The sequence below is a fragment of the Peromyscus maniculatus genome, chromosome 18, assembly GCF_049852395.1.
Source record: "Peromyscus maniculatus bairdii isolate BWxNUB_F1_BW_parent chromosome 18, HU_Pman_BW_mat_3.1, whole genome shotgun sequence".
Classification (NCBI taxonomy): Eukaryota; Metazoa; Chordata; class Mammalia; order Rodentia; family Cricetidae; genus Peromyscus; species Peromyscus maniculatus.
In genome coordinates this window covers 27,924,716-27,937,644 of record NC_134869.1, presented here as the reverse complement: position 1 = coordinate 27,937,644, position 12,929 = coordinate 27,924,716, and the positions used below count along the sequence as shown (strand labels likewise).

Below are 12,929 nucleotides of genomic sequence, written 5' to 3'. Positions count from 1 at the left end.
GCCAGCCTTGGGAAGAGTATAAGGACAACCTTTGTTGAAAAGAATATAGAAAAAAGGATGTCTATTCAAACTGCACTAGGTAGCCATCAGCCTAAAACAGATTCATTGCTTCAGGTTTTATTCTGATAGCATTTAATGAATGTGAAATACTACACGTCATAAAAAATAAATAATGCCAAGTTTGTCTTCTGAGAGTTTTATTTTAAGACTCAAGAAAGCGATGTTTGACTTAGCTTCATATTGGTGAATGAATTTCTTTTAGCTTTTTACAAACAAACAAACAAACAAACAAACAAACACATTTTCAAAAGGTTTAGGCAAATAATGTCTTTAATAAACAGAGTCTCTGATGAGTTTATTTTTTATGATTGGATCATCTTCAAGTTTTTATGTCAGGATATAGCTATATGTAATTATAAGAAAAATATTCATAAACCATGTCCTGTATTACCTATAAACTAAGTATATTCCAGCTTTTCTGAGTTAAATTTTCATAGTTTTATTGTTGCTTGCAATCATACTGTTTCTTTTGCATTATTTAAATACAAGTACATTCATTTTATTGTAGAGTCAGAAGACCCAAAGGGAGTTGAAATCTGTATTTAATTATTCTTTTCTTCCTTCCTTCCTTCTTTTCTTTCTTCCTTCTTATTTTTAGTATTTCTGGTGAGCAAAAACACAGGAAAATAAAGTTTTCCTTCATTAAAATAAGGATTTGGAATTTTAAAAATTATTTAAAAATCTTAAAATGTCAACTAGCTAATGTCATTTACCCCATTGAATAGAATTAAGGTCCCAATGCGCGCGCGCGCGCGCGCACACACACACACACACACACACACACACACACACACACATATATATATATGTATAATTTTTACCTTCATGGATTATACATGTATATGATTCTCATGTCAAAATCTCTCGTTTACAGAAGGATCATTTCTCTGACGTCCACTGCCTTCTTCACTTGTATAGATCCCTCTTCTCTTCTCCTCTCCCCCTCTCCTCCCCTCCCCTCCTGAATCTTCCTTCCTTCCTTTTCTGGTTCTACCCTACCTTCTTCTATCAAGGACGACACAGATAAAGTAAGAAGGGTTGTAAAAACAGAATGAAAGTTGGAAAGTGAAGGATGACAGGAAAAACATGGTCTTTGGAAATGAAGTACATGTACAATTATGTGGTACTGAAAATACTGTATACTTTTGTTTCATGTTTTTTACCATCGCTTTCTTTCTTGAAGATTGTCTGAAATGGGAAAACACGGATTATCTCTAAGTAGAGAACTCAGTATCTGGAAGCTTAAAAAAAAACATGAAAGCTGAGGCACTGCAATATCTTACCATCTAATAAATTATCCCTCCTGGTGATTAGTCTATGTGATTCCTTTTCTATGTCTCAATTGTGAACACACGTGATTAATCACAGTTGCTGTTGCTGGTACATCAATGCATCTAGTTAACTCTTTCCCACTGTATGTAAACACTATACTCTTAAAAGGTATTCGGTACTAAAACATCTCCACAATTTACTTGATTGGAACCAGTAGATCGTTCCCCCCCACTCAAAGGGAACAATGCTGAAAATGATGGCTAAGATTTCGAGATAATTCTCAAACTCTCCTTTAGCTTAACTCTACCACTTAGGTACATACCCTGTATGTGTTAACAGACACAGGACAAGAAAGAAATTCCACATTTTAAGATCACTTTCTCCTCCTTTTTCTTCTTTCTCACTGCTTGCTACCCCCAGTGTCTTTTAAGATCACAGTCGTGGACATAGACCTGCCGGCACATGAAGATGATCTTCTCACCTTGAAAAATATACAGTGTTCCTTAATATATGCTAATTTCATTGGAAAGAGGCTATTTTTCTGTAAATACGTAAGATGGTAGAAAGGGACTAAGACTACTTCATTGTATAAATGACAGATTTGTAATGCATGGTAAGAGCTTTCCTTTCTCCTTGGATTTTCTCAGCAGCTGCGTGTCCTTGTGTGTGTTGTGTCTAATAAGAGAGCACATAGATTGAATCTGGCTCCACAGAAGACTATTTTACTGTGTGCATGCTACTAAGCATTCAAAGAACATACATACTGCAATCACTCAAAGCTCTGTACATTCATGGAGAAGTGGACCATAAATAATTATTCTTAGAGGGTTATTTTTAGAAGGAGAACATTCTAAACCTGCAGAAATTTTTATTCTCTCTTCTGATGCACTTTGTAATTCTTGCAGGGCAATGATGATCTGTTTTATGTCTTTAAAATTTAGTCAATTGTATCCTCAATTTAGGTTTGGATACAGTCAGCATGCATTTAATATCACATCTCTCGATCTAGTCAAGGTTTTTCCCCCCAAAACTTAAAGGAAATAGTTGAAAGGAAAAACCCAGAATAAAATATCTTAGGAAGATTTAGACTTGGTCTGGCTATGTTTAGATTTCTTCCAAATTTGGCTCAGTTTTAAGCTTTATTGGCAGTCTCATTCAGAACTGTGGCTTTATCCTATTTTTTTCATTTGGCTAATATGATTTGTTAAAACATTCTCTGTTTATTTCTTCTTGCTTAACATTTTTCCACACAGCGGGCATAATGAATTTTTGTTTATGATGGGCAGTGCTGCCTGAATTATGGTATGGAATCTGGGTTTGGTTTCTTTGCAAAGGTATTTTATTGCTCTTTTAGGGAATTTATGCCGCCTCTGGTATTCTATCGCATAAGTTTTTCTGAAGTTGGTTGCTAAGGAGGAGTTATTACTAAGGAAAACCGGGCTGTATCTGGTAGTAAATAACCACCACAATTTATTAAAATTAGATTTACCAGATTTCTTGGTATAAGTGTTATCATATTTCCTTCTAACATATTTTTGCATTTGAATTATGCACAATTCAACAAACACTGTGCATCTTTTAAAGTTAAGATCCTTAAAGCTCTTTAAAATGCCATATGCATGGGGGCTATTGATGCTGATCCACAGCAGAAAACACATATTAAGATATATTCCCCCTCAAGAACTGAAGAGATCATGTTTCTTTCTACAAAGAATACCACTGTGGGCTATATTCAGAAATGAAAGTAGCTGAAGAAATGACTATACCTCTTTGAGATGCTTCACTGTCAAGTTAAATTGTATAAACTAATGTCTAAAGAAACCAAACCACAATTTCCGGGTTAATGTGAAAATTTACCACCATCTTATGTAAACTGACTTGGCAGGTTGGAGCTGTTGCTAGAGCAGAAGATTCTTGAATTCTCTCACATATTCACTCAGTGTTGAACCGCATATTGTGTTTTTACCAATGGATTTTTAAAATGCAATGGTTTACTGTCATTTTTTTGCACTATTTTTCTTGAGATATAAAAAATTGTTGAAAGAAATCTCAATTACTAAATGGTTTTAAGTTTACTGACTAGTGACAGGGCCATTCCAGTGCCTGCTGTACCATATAATACACAACACAGAAATCAAAGCAGGGCTGACCTCATTTGGAAAAGCCAGTTTGACTTCTCAGTTGCTAACTCTCTGCTGAATCTTGGTTTTCTCATCTGTGAAATAAAATTAAGAATGTGCAGTTGAATGGTTGTTGTCCAGAGTATGTGACATGAGAACAAAATGGGTAGGCTTACAATATTATGTGTTTGATACATGATGGCTGGCTCTACATTATTTATTACTATCTATGCATGGTTAAGATTAAATTAAAACAGCAAAATTTAAAAAGATGGGCACTTATTACATATTTCTATAAATGCATATGTTATATTTAATAGTTGACAGACAAAATAAGGACCAGCAACGCAGAACTGGTATTTTAAAAGGCATTGATTGTATAATGGTGAGGTTCCTCTTAAATTTTGGAACCAGTTGCTCATTATGAAAGATCCTGATGAAAATTTTCATGGAGGAACAGAAAGTGATAGAAATGAGAAAAAGAAAAACCCAAGTTAAGTGAAATACAAGTAATGTTACCATGTAATTCTGTTTCCTCGGGTCTAGGGTTGTCATTTTAGGACATCCTTCCTATTATAGTAATTAAGGCGTATCTTCCAGACATGAATCATATTCACTCCGGAATCTCATAGAAGTTTCATCTGTTTCCTTCATTTCCTTGCCTTGTGTTATCCAACTAGCCTTATTGTAATGCCAGATAAAGTGTGTCCACTGTTTTATGTTAATGCAGAAGGAGTGTTAAGAATAGTGCCTGCACATACTACGTAGCCAGTTAGCCTAGCTACTACATCATGTCAAGAGAAGAGCTAAGTTTGTATCTCTTCTTGATTATACATACACAGAAAAGGGCTGTAAGAAATTTTCCTCATGGGAATGAAACTTCTTCATCATACATAAGTATAGTGTTTTCTACATCTTATAGTGGTGATGAGAATAAAAACTAAATGATATATTAATGTCAGTATATTCATATTCGTGTTTTCTTATTAATTTTAAGATACATCCAGGATAAAAGACAAAACAAATTTTCTTTCCCTGTATTCAAGATGATTTCTCTTTACCTTAAATCAGCTTTTATTTCAAGTTTTCTGTTTCTGGAAACACTTTATTGCTTTAAGTTTTATATGTTTGCTCACTTTAATAACTCAAAAATCCATATCTAAAAATTTAAAGAATGTTTCACAACTAACAAGATTAGTAAAGCCTGAAGCTGCCAAACTAAAGATATTACAACATTGATAGGAGATAATAATATAATTGTAGTGTTTTTGTATTCTTGCTATACCTCCTTTATATGCTTGTATGTCAGCTTAATGCATTAAGCTCTGATGCAATGAAAAAAATGTCCCCAAGTCTAGTAGGACAATAATAAGTCTAGTATGTTTGTATCGACAGTCAAGAAAGTGGGTTGTTAGCACATCATTCACTTCAAATACTGATGGCTCTTATTCCAGAGAGGTGTAGTGCCTTCTGAAGAATTTTGCATTCAAAATGAGTAATTAGGAGGCTGAAAAGGTGCCTAAGAACATTTCCTGATCTTGCAGAGGACCCAAGTTTGATTCCCAGGATCCATGTTGAGCAGCTCACAGTTTCCTGATATTCATTCATCCCCAGAGAATTTCTGGCCACTTGAGGTACCTGTGTTCACACACACACACACACACACACACACACACACACACACACACACACAAACAAACAATAAAATAAATAATATTTGAATTGATATCAATACCACTAGCCACAAGAACTGCTCCCATGCCTTTCTCCAAACCACATGCAGCATAATCCTCCTGTGTGCTTGATGGGAGACAGACTGGAAATATTTGGTAAATGATTACCACATTATGAGTCACTGTAGAAATACTATTATAGTAATTGCAGGATTCGGTCTCAGAAAACCGTCTGTGCCCTTTGCATGACATATCAGATGTACTATGTTGTTTTTCTATATTCTAAAATAATTTTGGATGCCAATAAGTCAATTAAGAATTAGTAGTATGGTGAATGCTAGTTTCTGAAGAATATTGAAATATGGTTCCTATTTTTTATAGCTCATAGTCCAAGACAGGAATAATAGCCAAAGGTTTTCAGTGCATATCCCACGTATTCCATTGGCAATTTGATGAGGGTGACTGTAACACAGATGAAAATGGATAGCTATGCCACGACTAAATATGTTGGTTTCAGGTAGAGATAATATCAATGATGGAAAATTACACATGGTTATAGGCACTGAAATTATGATGTACATTTCTGATCATCTTAAAGCGGTGTTGGCTACATAAATCTCTGTTCTGATCATACATCCTATGCGCCATTTTTTTTCTTTAAAAACAGAATACTTTTAGAATTGTTACAGTTGTTCACTGTTTAAGACTTTCAGACATGCATATAATGTTTGGACCAAATTCAGTACCTCATCCTCGCTTCCATTTCTTCTCTATTTCTCATACCACTTTCCCCTCTTAAATCCATGTATCCTTGTTTTAACTAAGTCTGCTCAGTGCTGTTTGTATATGCAAGGATGTAGGTCCAACTACTGGAACATCTGTATCATCTTATTGGACTCATTTTTGAGATAAATGGATTCCTTATTCCCCAGTGGCCATCATTTGCCAATAGCTCGTCAATTAGGTATAGGATTTCATGAGCTGCTCCCTCCCTCACGCTGGTGTTTTTTGCTGGCTTGATCTTTTGCAGGTCTTGTGTATGCATCCCCAGACGCTGTGTGTTATTATGTACAATGAATGGCCCTGCCATGTCTGACATGGTGGTATGTGAATGTATGGGACACAGTAAACTTGTGTCTGGCTGTGTCATAGAGAATAAGTAAAACCTGAGTCTGACATTAAAAACTCCATGCTACATTGGGAAGTGTTTCCAGAAGATGTGGTAAAGCAGTTTAAATTATATCCCCTGGACAAGAATGGCAGTTACTTGTTTTCGAAGGTGGCATGAACCAGTCTATGTTTAGAAGTATTAAGAAATATTGCATATATTTTATTTAATTTTCTCGTACAATAAATAAAAAATATATTTAAAAAACCCAAACAATCTTTCTAAGGTCCGGAGAAAGCTCAGTCAGTTAAGTGTTGGCTTGGTTCACAAGCACGAGGACCCAAGTAAAACGCTGCATGTGATAGGAAGCTTAGAATCTTAGTACTTCTTCTGGGTAGGCAGAGAGAGGAAGCTGATTGCCTCGCAGCATAACCGACTTTGTCAGTTCCAGGCCAACAGATCAATAGATAGCTCTTTCTGATAAACCAGGTGGATATCATCTGATGAATGACATTCAAGCAATTACACTCTACATTGTCATCTGACCTTCAAATGCACTGCACACACTGGCACACACACAAACACATGATATATATATATATATATATATATATATATATATATATATATATATATATATATATATATATAGATATGTTCACACACTCATGCACACAAACACAAAATCCATTCTGAAACAGAGGAGGAGATATAAGAATGTCAAGCTCATCAGAGTGAATTTATAAACAGTAAATAAAACACTTCTGGTTTTGCATTTGTCCTTTGCAGTAATGTATTTTCAATACTGAGTTTATAATCAATATTAAGTCTGGTTGGGAACTCTGATATTAAACATCTTTGTGATTGTCTGAGTAAATGGTTACACAGAACTGTTCCTTATATTTGTGCTGAGGTTTAGTTGACTTCAACTTTTCCTTATGTACATTGCAAATCTGTAGTCTAACTTGACACTATATGCATTTTTATCAGCATTATTGTACATTATGATTCTTGGGAAATGTGAGTAGAATATGATGGATGAACTTTGCACACAAAGTTGTATGAACACCTCCTTAGAACAACAGCTGCACTTGCACCAACACTTGCAAAATTGCAAGACAATCTGTTAGATGGGAAAAACATGAAAAAAAAAAATGAAACCACTTGCGTTTGCAGAGGAAGCACTTCATTAAGAAAAAGATGTGGAATATTTAAAAATATTGAAGTCTGTTTTTAAATTATATTTTGCACATTTTATGCAATTGTAGAATTTAAGACATATATTTTCCAACAGAATTATATATTTCTCAATTATTTAAACTGCTTCAAAGTATGAGTCAACTTACTCATTGTTGGTAATCCAGAAAGTATAAAACACTTTTTCTACAGTTATTTTCCTATATATACTTTGTTTCGGAATAAAGAAATACATGCCTCTGCATTAGTTTCCCTTATTATTGCTGTAAAAGTCATAAACATAGTGGCTTAAAGTGAAAATTAATATCATACAATTGTGGAGGTAACGAGCCAAAATCGCTTTCATTGAGTGGAAATCCAAATCTTGAAAAAGCTTGGTTCCTTCTCAAGGTTGTAGCGCAGACTTTATTTCTTTGCTTCCCCAACTTCTGCTGCTAGCCCTTCGTTGTTGCTCTCCCAACTGATCAAAACTCCCATCCTTGCCCTATCTTTCTCTGTCTCTAATCCTCCTGCTATACTCTTCAAGAAGGACCTGGGCAATTGCATCAAGACCACCTGAAACTACAAGATAATCTTCCCACCTCAATGTCTAATCTTACCTGCAAAGCTTCTCACTATTGAGGACAGTGAGGAGGATCTTCCTACCACACCACTCAACATTCTGGTTGACATTCACAATGTCTCACAGGCATTTCATGTTTACGGAAAAAAAAAATTAACTCACTGAATTATCTTGTTCCTCAGGTTAAATGTTCCTTTTTTGTTTTTTGTTTGTTTGTTATTTGTTCCATGCCTTAGCTAGTAGTAAAGCAATTTCTTTATTCACTGAAGTCAGAATGTAGATATTACCAACGACTTTTCCTCCATTGGCTGTATATTGTAAAATGGGACTGCCCACCTTTCATCTTGGATTTGCATCCTACTAACATTGACCTATTCAAGTTTAAACTTCCTGTTGGGCCATCAGTCTCACCATGGTTCTTCCCATCTAACAATAAAAAATACTGCTTTCCTTTCTGTCCAAAAGACCTAATGTACACATAGAATATATGTGGCCACTTAACTATATCCTAGACAATTGCAAGGGAAGTCAACTAGGTCAAAAAGTGGTTATAAAAACCTATCCCAGGCAAACAGCCATGTTCTCCCCTTGGACTCTATGGAAGCCTCATTGATGATGCAACAGATATAAAATGAAGATATCTTGGTTCCAAGAATCACCACTCCAAGAGGAAATTCCATGAAATCAAAATCATTGATAAAGAGTATGAGTAAATTTCACTTCCAGAATATGTGAGCCAATATTTATTTGAGAGTTTCTCTGCTCTAATAGGTATTGTGACTTTGACCAGTAAAAATAGCCTGCAGAATCAGAACTCTCTGACTGTTCTTCTAGCTTCTTCTGCCTAAAGAGAGCTTTCACCCCCTGTCATCCTTAATTATTTAGTACAGACATGCTACCTCCAAAAAATGTCATTGGGACCCATAAATGTGGGTGAATGTTTCTTGATTCCTTAGAAATTAGGCTTGACTCTATAAGTATGTGTCAACATTAAAATGAAATTATATTCAATTATCTTGCGGGCAACCTCTGCAATTCGATTTTTTTTTTTACTTCATAGAGGGTAGACAACAATGATACTGTACCTTTAACTGGGGACATTTTGCCAACCTTGCTAATACAAATTTATTGTAAAAAATTATTGCTACAAGATTGCAAAAAATGTGGGTTGGACAGACCTCAAAACAATTTCCTTACCTATAAAAATAGTGCTATAAGTCAGCTGCCATATGGTTGCTATGATGATTAAGTGATGCAGTGTACACATGGCACCTGGTGCGTAGCAGGGATTAAAAGGTGCTTGAGGAATTTTTCATTTCATAGCAACTTTTATTCCTTGTTTCTTCTTTTAATCCTAATTGTCTCCATCCAGGATCACAGTTTGTCTCCAAACTCAGTGAATATGATTTTATGTGTGCATTAGTTTTCTCTTCCTATTCAAGGTTCAAACTTCTAGACAACGCTACTCTGTGTCCTCCTTGTTAGCCTCATTGCCTTTGGACAGAGAAGGTGTTCAATATACATGTTGTAAAATGGTTGAGTACTCCCTATATGTGTTCTATTATGTTCCATTAGAGTCACCCCTAAGCTGAAGTCTCCATGGAAGAAAAGAGAAAAAAAAACTTTGGCCAATAAATAATCCAGTGCATAAAACATAATGTCGACTTGGCCTTAATACTAACCCATATAGCTATGTCTCTTTTTAGGGAGTAGAATATTATAAAATGCCAATGCCATTTCAGTGTGTATGTTGTAGAGGCAAAGCAAGGGATATGTATGTAAAGAACTTCTTTAAAATTGCTGAATTCATTGGTTATCATTAACACACACACACACACACACACACACACACACACACACACACACACACAGGAACCATACAAAAAATTAGCTACTGTTTGGCATGGCATTATCCTACTTTTCATGTTCTATGTGTCTCTAAGAATTCACTTTCTCTTAAAATAACCCTTTATAACAACACTAGTTTGCATCAATTCAACTAACACGTGGCGCTAGAGTTCAAATAGTAGAGAAATTCTGGAAAGTAGTTCAATAGATGGAGATTGATAGAAAGACTGCATACACAGAGTTGAGATGGTCATTTCAGAACTATGCCATGGATGAAAAGATGGACCATGGAATTAAGCCATTGAAGTTGATGTGTGGTATTCCTGCTTACCACGTGAGAAACATTGCCTGGGTTTGTTTAACAACTAAAACCTGGTCATTAATTCCCTAACTCATTCCAATCTCTTCGTTAGGTGCTCAGGAGTCAATATTGGAGAGAAGCATCGTGCAATAGTTCTTACATCCTAAGGGAAGACCACATTGAACAACAATAGCAAGATGTGTACAATGTTACAGAGTGAAATTCTCTAAGGAAAAATGTAGAAAAAAAGTAGGAAGATGGATAAAAGTTAACATGAGTAGATGGGATTGGCCCTTCATTGGGGGTGTCCTGAAAGACCTCAATGAGAAAATGGTACTTGAGAGTGATTCTGAAAAAAGAGAGGATTCTACAGAGATGGGAGAAAGTTTCGAAGAGGAGACTAACAGGTATGAACATTTTTGGAGGGTGCAAAAAAATCTAGGGTTTATAGGCCTCTTTAGCATTTCTAGGAGTTTTCATTTTGCTCTGAGTGATTTGCAAAGTATTGAAAATATTTTGAGCAGAATAGTAGGCTGTTGCATATTGTGTATTCACCATACTGTTGTTCTGTTTGAAAGAAGTGCAGAGAATAGAAACAGAAGTGTAGTTAGGGCTTGACCGAAATAAAATAGTTCAGTTTATTTAAGATGAAGACTGGCTAGTTTGTAGTAGTTGTAACAATAATAATGTCAGTATTCATGGAAAGAAGCAACAAATGTTGTATTTGAAGCACTGTGGCAAACAGGAAGACGCAATCAAGGATAGCTCAATGACCTATAGCTTGATTAGTGATTAGTTTGATTAGTCACTATTAAACTACAGACAAAATCCTTATAGAGAAAAATCTTATTAAAAGAGCATAGTAAATATTTTTCTAAGTTCAAAAATCATTCTATACCCCCAAGTAATTAGGTAGATGCAGAAACAGAAGGTCAAACCAGAGCACTCAACAATAAAGCTAGGTCAGTATCTCGACAGCCCTTAAATCCATCAAATTAGATGAGATCAGCAACTGGGTATGTGGAGGTAGAAAATTTCAGATCTTGAAGAGTGTATGTAGTGGGAAGATTGAGCTCAATCATCCATTCCCAAGAGTAAGCAAGTTGTATGTGTAATCTTCTTAGGACACTGTCAGATACATGGTAACATTTCAGAGAATAGTACACATAAAGAGTTTGCTTTAAACAGGATAGATTGAGATAGTCTCGTTCAAATATTATGTACCCCAAATAATGTTGTTAAATGAAGATATCATTTGATATGAAAACAAATATTTTTCTATGGTTCTATCACATAATAAAGCTAGTTGTGTAACATTGGGATTGAAATTGAGGACTGACCTTATTTGTCCTGCTTTTCTTCCATCAGATTCCAGTGTTTGTATATTGTGTTTGTTCTTTTTTTAATGCATGCTAACTTGTTATACATTCTTAATCTCATTTATCTCAATAAATTATGGTTTGTATGTATGTTTTGCTCAACAGACTATGAAAGCCTTTATATTTTCAGACTTAATGCAAAGAACATCCCAGAACTAAAAACTAATAAAAATATGTGGCGAATGACTGAAAAAATGAGTGCATATCAAATTTTGCTAGGCACACAACTAAGCTGCCTATGCAAATTTATCTTTTATGAAAGTCTAGTTAGATTAAAAATAGTAATTCTATTCAAAAGAATGAAAAGTTTATATATTGAGGTTAATAGATGTATTGGTGAAATTATTAAGGCCACTCCATGTAGTTAAAAGGGAGGTTTATTTTGTGGGGTAACTTTCAAGTGAAGGGATAGTTTGCATGGTCTGGGAAAGGTGTAGCAGTCCGGGTGGTGTTCTCTGGAGAACTCTGCTCAGTCTACCTTCAGTATCCTGGGTCCAGGAACCAAGATCGCCAGCCCATCCGCATCTCTTCGGGTCTTCAGGGTCCTCTCTTGGCCCCGCCTTGTAGTCATGACAGTTACCAACGCCTCAATGGGGGTTGGAACCTCCAGATCAAAGCTGGAATGGCTACCCACTTCATAGATTGCATAAGAATAAATATGTAGTGTACTTCAGTTATTTTAATACATCCCAGGAACTCTTTAAAACTCACATGTTACTTGTTCTTTCTTCTTGCCCTTTTTTAAATGGCTGCTGCCTTTTAAGCCACAGCTGTCTGAACCAGCAACTGTAACTCCACTGCTACCAGCAGAGGTTAGGCCCACAAGGGCGGTAGCCAGAGGGAGCAGATTTCCCTCTGGAGCCAACTCTTGCAAAGCCACCAAGGGAATTCAACTAAACCTCTGTCCCTCTAAAGAACTCAAGATTCAAAGGTTAAGGTGGAATTCTGCTCTTCAGAGAGGCTGAAGAGAGCCTCCTCTTGCTTGTGCCTTTGTGGTATGAAAGCTAGATCTAAGAATGAGTGCTTTTGAGTTATATTCAACTTAAATCTCCTGAGTCATATGTCAAAAACATATAGCATATTCAGTAATAGGGACTCTTACTATCAGTTTCAAGGAAAAATAGCAATGGCCTATATTATTATGAGTCTATTTGATGTCCCTGAGTAGCAACTCAGAAGGCACTTTTTCATGCCTGGTATTGAGAGCTTTCATAGATAATCCATGATTCTTGGAGGAGCATTGTATGGGTCCTGAGTATCATATTCAGGTTATCAAGCTTGGCAGCAAGCATCTTGAAACACTGAGCCATCTGCCTGGCCTGTAAGGGATATTTTAACAGATAAAATAGATAAAATGTGTATTATTTTTACAACATATTTCCATATACCATAGGAACATTTTCTTTATT

General features: G+C 35.6%; 1 long non-coding RNA gene across 1 annotated transcript in view; it reads right to left on the bottom strand.

The window, feature by feature from the left end:
- Positions 1 to 513: 513 nt before the first annotated feature.
- LOC143269330 (uncharacterized) overlaps positions 514 to 12,929 on the bottom strand; it is a 74,845-nt gene continuing 62,429 nt past the window's right edge. Inside the window, exons 4-5 of the long non-coding RNA XR_013045726.1 lie at positions 3,483 to 3,547; positions 514 to 663 (exon numbers count right to left, since the gene is read on the bottom strand). This is a non-coding gene — a long non-coding RNA (uncharacterized LOC143269330). The remainder of the gene's footprint in view (positions 664 to 3,482; positions 3,548 to 12,929) is intronic.